This window comes from Aulonocara stuartgranti (assembly GCF_965226115.1).
Source record: "Aulonocara stuartgranti genome assembly, chromosome: 10".
Taxonomy (NCBI): Eukaryota; Metazoa; Chordata; class Actinopteri; order Cichliformes; family Cichlidae; genus Aulonocara; species Aulonocara stuartgranti.
This window is the reverse complement of record NC_138946.1, coordinates 28,771,928-28,780,502: the sequence shown is the minus strand read 5'-3', so window position 1 is coordinate 28,780,502 and position 8,575 is coordinate 28,771,928. Positions and strand designations below refer to the sequence as shown.

The 8,575-nt window shown below is 43.0% G+C and overlaps 1 long non-coding RNA gene across 1 annotated transcript; it reads left to right on the top strand.

Moving 5' to 3' along the window:
• The first annotated feature begins 644 nt into the window (after positions 1-644).
• LOC309715813 lies at positions 645-7,481 on the top strand. The gene is made up of 2 exons (XR_014279296.1): positions 645-4,242; positions 4,941-7,481. It is a non-coding gene; the product is annotated as an uncharacterized lncRNA (long non-coding RNA).
• The last annotated feature ends 1,094 nt before the right edge of the window (positions 7,482-8,575 follow it).

The following is an 8,575-nucleotide window of genomic DNA, read 5'->3' as shown; positions in this document are numbered from 1 at the left end:
AGGCCTTCTTCAGTGGCCCACATAGTAACAAGTGGGATACACTGAGGAGCCTTCTTTAGTGGCCCACATAGAAACACAGGAAGTTGCCTGTTGTTTTGTAAATAAAAGCAGAAAGGACACAGGAAGTTGCCTGCTGTCATAAACTAAGAAGTTGCTCACCAGCAGAAAGGACACAGGAAGTTGCCTGGGGTCATAAAACGAGAAGTTGCTCGTTAAAAAGTGAGAAGTTGCTCACTAAAAACATAAAATTGCTAGCAAAAAATCAAGTAACCTCAGGTGTGCCACAGCAAAAATAAAAACTAACTTAAATCCTTCAAAGCGTCTAAACCCCTCTGGAAATCACTGACCATGGGTCAGAATAATTCAAAGACCTTAGACGGGTCCGATAAAAAATCAAAATTAACTGTAAAACCGAAAAAAATAAAATATAAAATCACAAATAGCGGCTCAGTACGACTCCCACTTCCGGTTACGTTTAACCCACGCTCGCGAATCAATGAAGACTTCCATGATTACGTATCCAGAACATGCGGAAGTGCTTACGTGACTGATTTCGTCTCGAACTTAAGAACTATAACTTTAATGCATCCTAATGTATTTCCGGAGCCCTATCCCGAGCGATTATCGCCAGAAAACAGGTCAGTAGAAATGTTAAATACTATTTGTGATAAGAAAAGTAGGCTGATTAAAAAGTCCTGTAAAAAATATATGATAGAATGTCGTGATGTGACCAATCGCATGCTACCACTATGGAAAAAAGGACCCGAGCCAGACGTAAATGCTTTAAATCAAGCCAGTGTAGGCTCTAGTAAATCCACTGCAGAAAAAACTAGCCTTATATGCCCATCCGTTCAACCTACGGCTCCGCCGCCTTATGATGAAAAAACAGAATTAATAGCTGCTGCGGCGGCTGCACGTCATCAGCGCGTATATCCTGATTTAACAGCAGAATCCCAAAGGAGTGAGGAAGGCACTGAAATGACACCTAAATCAGAAGAAGATGACTGGTTTAACCTAGATCAAAGACAGGAACGAGAATACACTGAACGAGAAAGAGAGTTACAGGAACATAAAAAGCAAACAAAACAGTTAATGACAGAGTGTGAGGAAATCATGAAAGATCCTTTAACTGAACGTACGGAAGCCGAACTGCAGGAAGCCGTTTCTGTCATAGATAATCATGTTCAGCGCCACACTAGAGTAGCGAATGGTTTAACTGTGCCAAAAGCAATAACTAACACCAGAAATTTAATAAGGAACTACTTAAAGCAGAAAAAAGAGGAAAAAACTCAAGAGGGCCCCCACAAAAACACCCGTTATAAAGAAAAGCAGGGATCACAATTTAATGACGTCAGCACCTCCCTCCCGTTCATGATAATAGGGGACATGTGTTGCATTCAACCCCCTAAAATTTCAGAGTTAGCAGCAACCATTAAAGAACTCCCCGATCCTCTACAAAATCCTACAGCCTTTGTTTCTGCATTACAGAGAAGTACCAGATACCACCACTTGGGTGGGCCTGATTATAGATATATATTATGTCAACGAATCCCAGGTGTGACTGAATCTCAGCTTATTGAAGAAGTAGAGGAACTAGACCCTAAAAATGACCAAGCAGCCAACACCACCTCGTTTTTGTGGATAAATGATGACAAAATCACAGCCTTTTTTCAAAATCTAAAGAAATTTCTGCTCACAATGTCTAGAGATAAAATTGATTTAAATGCAGTAACCATGTGTAAGCAAAAGCCAGATGAATCCATTCTAGTGTTTATGAAACGTTTCACACACTGCTGGACTAATGAGGCATGCATGCCTGAAGGAGGAAATGATCAGATTTTCATAACAACATTCTTAAACAATATTCATCCAGAATGTTCACAACTATTGAAGCTGACTGCCACTGATAATCTCTATGACATGAAAATAAAGAACTTTATCACACTTGTCAAAACAAAAGCTGGTGCAGATCTTTTCCCCAACAGCACGAAGGCTAAAACTGTTAAGATGATGTTGAACTTTGATGTTGAAGGCTCAGAGGAAAGTGAAAAAATGATGTATGCAGGGGCCCCGCCCCCTCAACAAGCGCAGCAGGGAGATCTCAGAAGGAGAGATAGGAGTGGAGACGTATGTTTTTACTGTGGAAAAATAGGACACTGGAGGAGGGGATGCAAATCAGCAGCACATAGGTCTCAACCACAAAACACAGGACCAGCTCCTGCCACTAGGCGTCAGCAGAGCTCTTACAGACAAGGTAACTGGCAACGCAGACAGGAATCACATCAAAGAAACGGCCCCTTTGCACTTAGGCAGCAACCTTATAATCCACATTTTAATCCCCACCCATATGATAACGAAAGACTGGACCGACAATAGGGAGGCCCAGGTGAGGATGAGGGACAGTGTGAAGCACTACACACGATGCTGCATTTGCAATTGTCCCGTAACACAGAAAGCTTGCCCATGTTAGATATAGAGATAGGTGAAAAGATTTATTCCTTTTTAGTTGACAGTGGAGCCACTAAAAGTTCACTGTCTGGAAAATTCTATAGTGGGCCTGTTTCCTCTGTGTGCATCAACACCATGGGAATAAACGGAACTCTAGTGCAATGCCCCAAAACTCATTCTCTAAAAACACGCTGGGGCCCAAAACCAGATGAAATTACATATCATCCATTCATAATTATTCCAAACTCGCCTGTGAATCTATTAGGCAGAGATTTAATGGCAAAAATGAACTTGTGTATTTCATTTAACACAAAGGGTGAAATGTTTGCAGATACTGATAACAGCTATGTTTTCTCTGCCCTATGCACCGACACCATGGAGAAGGAACATCCTCTGTGTCAGCTGGACGCCTCAGCGGAGAATGAACTCAATATCCATCTGACTGGTATCCCACGTCACACTCTGTGTCAAAAACATGTGCAAACACCGTTACCAGGTAGCCCCATGCCTGGAAGCCACATATTTGTTTCTCTCACACTGTTCAACAACATGATAACTGCTCACACCAGTGAAGGCCAAACAGTGGTTTTGTCACATAACTCAGACATAGGCTATGACATCACTGCACCATGTCAACACATAGATCTAACCTACCCCATACACTGTACTATCTCTGCTGTCACATTGCCAGCTGAATATCAAAACATGACATTATGGTCAAGAGGTGAGAATGATGTAGGATTTATTGACTGTACACCTTATCATGCTCAGCTGAAAAACAACAAGCCGGTATATGTCAAGCAATATCCCATTTCCGCTGAAAAAGCCGCAGCCTTAGACATCATCATAGGAGATTTATTGACAGCTGGAGTAATAAAGCCCACAGTATCTCCATATAACACTCCTGTCAATCCTGTGCCAAAGCCTAACAAACCTGGCGTATGGCGTTTCACACAAGACTTAAGGCAAGTTAATGCAGTCATTATGCCTCTGCCACCTATTGTCCCAGATGTCCCCAGCATACTGACATCTATTCCAGCAACAGCCACACATTTTACTGTGGTGGATTTGTGCTCCGCCTTTTTCTCAGTACCTGTGCATATAGACACACAGCCGATATTTGCTTTTACACATAGAGATAAGCAGTACACATGGACTCGCTTACCCCAAGGCATGGTAGACAGCCCTGCGGCTTTCTCAATGGTGGTACGTGCTACCCTAGACGGCTTCACTCCTCCAGAGGGCTGTACTCTGATCCAGTATGTAGATGATCTCCTCCTCTGTGCTGAAAGTGAAAAACTATGTCAAACTGCTACACACATGCTACTCCAGCACCTCCAAAAGACTGGCCACAAAGCATCAGCAAAGAAAATGCAGTACTGTCAGACTTCTGTTCAATATTTGGGATTTACACTGTCTCACGGACAACGTTCTATGACTACAGACAGGGTCAAAGCTGTGACCTCTGTCCCTAAGCCCACTACACAGAAAGAAATGCTGTCTTTCCTAGGCATGGTGAACTATTGCAGACAGTGGATACCAGACTGTTCTTTTCATGACCACATTCTGCGTGAATGCTGCAAAAAAGACAAGCCTCCTCGAATACTGTGGTCCACAGAAATGACTGCCTCTTTCAATGCATTACAGGGAGCGCTGACCTCCGCCCCTTGTTTGGGTCTGCCTGACTACCACTTACCGTTCCACCTGTACGTCACAGAGAACGGCACAACCTGTGCAGGTGTATTGGCCCAAGAGCATGGCTGTGGCTACCGTCCAGTAGCCTTCTACTCAAAGGTGCTGCCAGCAGTAGTTCTGGGGATGCCGGCCTGCCTGAGAGCAGTAGCAGCTTGCTCTATCATGATAAGGGACTGCGAGAAGCTCACACTCTCACATGACACTATTCTACACACCAATCACCAGGTCACGACCATTCTAGCAAACATAACTACACAACACATGACCGCACAACGTCGCTCAGGTTATGAAGCTACACTAACTTCAACAGCAAATCTCACTATAAAAGCAAGCAGCACACCCAATTCGCCAGCACACTTACTCATTCGTATGCTGTGTTCCTCTGACCGACAGGATGGTTCAGACGACCCTGACGATCATGATTGTATGACACGTATACAGGAATCCACAGCACCACGCCCAGACTTAGAGCAGACACCAATCCCAGACTCAGTCATTGTTTATGTGGACGGGTCCTGTTCAAGACCAAATGACAACTTATTTCTTTGTGGCTATTCGGTGGTGACATTGCCTGACATCATACTAGAGGCTCACTCATTACCATTTCACTCAGCACAAAAAGCAGAGCTCATGGCTTTAATACGCGCCTGTGAGTTACATGTGGATAAGCGGGTAACAATTTACACTGATAGCCGTTATGCATTCGGTGTGGTGCATGACTTTGGCACATTGTGGAGACAAAGAGGATTTAGATCTGCTGATGGAAAATCAATCGCTAATTCTGACCTTGTTCAAAGACTTTTGCAGGCTATACAGCTGCCATCGGCAATTGCAGTTGTTAAAACGAAGGGGCACAGCACGGCTGACACAGACGAAGCAGTGGGAAATGCTCTTGCAGACGTAACCGCGAAAGCAGCTGCTGCCTCACAGCAACCACCCAGAAGGGAAGTATTATCTTTGCCTTTACAGCTGCCACTTGTCACGCTCCCAGACTATTTAGAAACAAATGTTGACCTAAAATTCATACAAGAGCAAGCCTCTGCCTTAGATTACACTTACTGGGAAAGTAATGATTGTACCTTAGATAACAGAGACGGCTTATACAAAAATCTTGAGGGTTTGATTGCCCTCCCATCTTCACTACTGCCAATCCTTGTCCGCCATTTTCACGGTGTGAGTCATGTCGGACAAAGAGGGGTAATAGGAGCAATAAAATCAAGATTTGTAATCGAGAAAACATCACACGCAGTAAAACGCATATTAGCAACCTGTCTAACATGTGCACGAACTAATGTAGGAAAACCAAAAGCAAAACATCAGCATTTACCACAACCAGATTTCCCATTTCATACATTACAAATTGATTTTACACACATGCCAGCACAAGGAAGCATCAAGTACTTACTGGTAATAGTGGACCAATTTAGTAAATGGGTAGAAGCTTACCCAACATCAAAAGAAACTGCAGAAGTAGTCTGTCAAAAGTTGTGCAATGAAATAATACCCAGATTTGGAATACCTCACCAAATTAACAGTGATAGAGGACCTTCATTCACATCAGAAGTAATTCAAAAGTGTGCTAAAACTCTAGCAATAGACTGGAAATATCATGTGCCATACCATCCTCAGAGTTCAGGAGTTGTAGAAAGAATGAATAGGACCATAAAAAATCGCCTGACTAAAGCAATGATAGAAACAGGAATGACCTGGATCAAACTACTTCCTCAAATCCTCTGCGAGATTAGAATGACTCCATCCGCAGCAACCAAATTATCTCCATTTGAAATAATCATGGGAAGACCGTTTCCAACACCATGGTCAGCCTCCAGAGGGGCACCGCTATTGGAAGGGGACATAGACACTGCATTGTCTGACTATGTTCATAACCTGGTAGAAACACTGAATAATAACTATCAGAAAGTTTGTCTCTCTCAGCCTCTCCCTTCCATAGATCCAACCCATCCGTGGAAACCAGGAGATGCGGTGTTGGTAAAGTCGCTAAAACCAAGGGCACTCGGGGAGGCCGCGTGTTCCAGCCCCCAGACTGTACTTGCAGTGACGAGAACCAGCATCCTAACAGACGGACAACCTCAGTGGATTCATGCCAGCAGGGTTAAGACCAGCCCCACCAAACCACCTAAGGCGTCGGATCAAGTAGATGACGTCTCCGGCGAGCCAGCGCCCGGATTCAATACACCTATAGATGACGACTCAGGCGAGCCAGCGCCCGGATCCAATCCACCTACACACACACAATCACTGATTAACACACAACGCCTGAAAGAGCCAAGACTCAGAAAGCCCTCTGATCCCCCGCCTGAACAACAACAAGGTACTCGAACATCCAGCAGGAACAGAAAGCCTAGAGTACCACACAATGTCTAACCTGATAAAGATAGACTCGTTTCATCCTGATAATGGAGAAAATGAAATGCCCATTGTCATCACACGACGCTTATACGGTGTCTCTCGAACCTGGGACCAGGCCAGGAGACGACTAAAGAACTGTCTTTTTTATATATTTAGGTTATTAATCATATCTACTGCATTAATCTTAGGATTTTTATTTACTATTTCGTATTGTAAAGTGCAACCCTGTTCACATTTCTGCAAGCCACATTTTCAATGATAACCCGTATAGCTACTAGTACAGCTACTTCAATGTATTTGCAATTAGCACAAATTGATCCTGAGGATGTGCCAGATCTTACCAATGATGTTCCTGATGTGTATATTGAACATTAGGTTGTGAACTATTACATTTTATGATTTGCTTTTTATATTATGTTATTACATTTGTGATTTTTCCTTTCTATTTGAGTTATTATTTTTAAAAATAATAAAAGAGGGGAACTGTTAGGTATTTTAGTACCATGGTAGCATTTACTGGATATTGTTTTATAGTGACATTATGCAGGAAAACTCTGTCATTCAATAAGGCCCCTTTGTTTTAGTTATTTTTCTCTTTGACCCAAGAATTGATGTGTGAGAATCACAGGCTGGTACAAGGTTGAAATACCACAGAGATCACTCCCTCAGCTACATTAGTTTCTTAATCTTTTAGACGCCTGTTGAAGGCCAAATGGTTTGTTTCAGATTTCACTAATGTAAGAACTCTTCGTTTTGTGCCTTGAAAATATGTCGCTGAGATAATCACAATTGTAGCTGAACTAATAAACTACACAAAGGATGCTTCTTCACCCAAGGGCAGGAAGACGCTGCCTTATCTTGGTCTGTACTGGTTTAAACTGATAATCTGCTGTCTCATGAATTTTACCCTCTATATAAACTGTTGTACTTGTGAATAAAGTTGAGTCACTTTGGGAAGACAATCTAAAGCAGTCTCTGTTTTCTTGTTCTCCCAAGCTGCTCCCGAGCTGCTCGTACTAACACGCTGAATGGCATGCTTGAATATTACTTGAGAATATATTTGACTGTGTTACAGACTAAGGGACATTCTCTGCTGATAGGTGAAGGTACATTCTCTGCTGATAGACGTCCACGCCTCGGAGGAAGCCGATCCACGGAGTAGGCCCTGGAAACAGTTTCCTTCAAGAACCTTGTCTGTGTGCTCCATTTTGATGTTCGGGTTCAACAAGTTGATGGGAATAACGTTGCAGGTTGCACCACAGTCAACTTGAAACTTGACCAGGCTGTTGCCAATCATCATGCCTGCAAACAGCTGTTCTCGTTTTTTCATGTCTGATTCTTTGATCTGGTTCACTTCTACTGCAGTCTGTGTCATAGCTGTGACAGTCATTATGTCCTCACAGGAATCCGAGTCCTGCTCCGTCACTGTGTGGATCTTTTTTCCATTTTCACTCTGTCCGCTTTTACTCCTGCATGCTATAGCAAAATGATTTTCTTTGCCACATTTTTTGCATTTTTTTCCATATGCTGGGCATTTTGATTTGAGTCTTTCATGTGCTCTTCCACAAAATCTGCATGATATCTCTTTATCCAGTCTTTTTCTCTCTTTTTGTTTTACTGCATGCAGTTCCTCTATAGCCTGTCCCGCTATTGTTTTGTTGTATTCTCTTGAAATCTCCATTGCTCTACAAATATCTAGACATCTGTCTAATGTGAGGTTCTCTTCTCTGAGCAACCTTTCCCTCCAACCGGAGCTGTTCGTGCCACAGACGATCCTGTCTCTGATCAGTGAGTCTTTTAATTGTCCAAAGTTGCAGGTGCTCGCCAGCATTCTCAGGTCCGTAACATATTTATCAATATTTTCTCCAGGAGCCTGATTGCGTGCAAAAAATCTGTATCTCTCGACAGTCTCATTAACTTTGGGATTACAGTGTTCATCGATTTTTCTCATCAGCTCACTTACTGTTACTCTTGCCTCAGCTCCGATCAGCGTTCCACAGAGCTCCCTGCCCCGTTCCCCGATCAGATAGTAAAACAGCTTCACTCTCGCCTTTTCCTCAGC